This window comes from Chelonoidis abingdonii, chromosome 7, assembly GCF_003597395.2.
Source record: "Chelonoidis abingdonii isolate Lonesome George chromosome 7, CheloAbing_2.0, whole genome shotgun sequence".
Lineage (NCBI taxonomy): Eukaryota > Metazoa > Chordata > Testudines > Testudinidae > Chelonoidis > Chelonoidis abingdonii.
Window position 1 is genome coordinate 99,463,805 of NC_133775.1, and position 1,392 is coordinate 99,465,196.

Sequence of the window (1,392 nt, forward strand, 5' to 3'; positions counted from 1 at the left end):
CAAAATTAAGTCAACCTAAATTAGGTTGATCCACAGACACCACAGCAATTACTGCAGTGGTTCATGTCCACACTATGCCCACTCTGTCGGTGATGCACATCCTCACCAGGAGTGCTTCCATCGATTTAAGTGTGTGGGGATTGTGCGGCACTGACAGCTGGAGCCCCCCATCCCTGGGGCTCACAGCTGGAGTCCTTCCACCCGGGACTGGCAGTTGGAGCTGTGAGCCCTGTGTTGGGGGAGGGGAACAGGCAGAGCAAGGCCCCCCATCTCCTCCCTCAGTGCCAGGGGCAGGGGGAGTGGCAGTTGGAGCTGTCAGCCATGTGTGAGATTGACAACTCTAGCTGTCAGTCCTGGGGCAGAGGAGCTCCAGCTGTGAATTCCTTGTGGGGCTCTCAGCCAACAGATTATGTAAGCAACACAGTGTCTAGACAGCCACTGCACCGCCCTAACTACATCAACCTATGCGCTGTGACTCTTGCAGAGTTTAGTTATTAGGTAAGTGTAATAGCAGGTAACTTACATGCGTGGGAGCAACATTGTAATATAGACACACAAAGAGTTAAATTGACTTAAACTGCCTTACATTGACCTAACTCAACAGTGTAGAGACCACTCCCAGGAAACATGATGTGGATTGCAGTCAGGCCAGTTTGCTGGAATTTTGATAGGAGACAGTCCTGCCTTATTTCAATGTGCAATGCCAAATTTTCAGTCCTTTTAAATCACTTTTCTTTAATTCACCATTGTTCATAAAACATGGATATGTACAAAATGATATTTCTCTGATTTGGGGTTCCTCAATCCTTGAGGATGGGAACGGAGCACAAACAGCCATTGTGAGAAAGTCTGACCACTCTTGGACAATCATTTCCACTGCAGCTAACTGCTCTTACGAAATAAAAGTGACAGAAGAAAAGAGACCAGAAAATAACTCAGGGTGTCAGTCAGGATAAGAACCCCCCAAATCTCATCCCAGTTCTCCTCCCTGAACTTTCCCCCCACATCCTCTCCCACTGCCCCCAGGACCTCCCTCCATCTACATCTCCCCACTGACTCTCTCCCTCGATCTCCAGCTACACCCCCACTGAATCACACCCCCCCCAATGATTCCCCCCATCTACTCTCCCACTGCCCCCCAGGACCTCCCTCCATCTATACCTCCATCCTACTGCTCCTTCCCACAGCGCCCATTCCCCTCTAGGACCTCCCCCACTCCACTTCCCCCTCCATCTACTGCCCCACTGTCCTCCCGCGTCCCCTATCCACTGACTGTCTCTAGTCTCTCCCCACGGCGCCTGTCCCCCCGCCCTTCCGTTAACCGCCCCAGCGCGCGCCCACTTCCCCACTCAGCCGCCAAGCTCGCTCGCCCGCTCCTATCGGGGGCGCGCC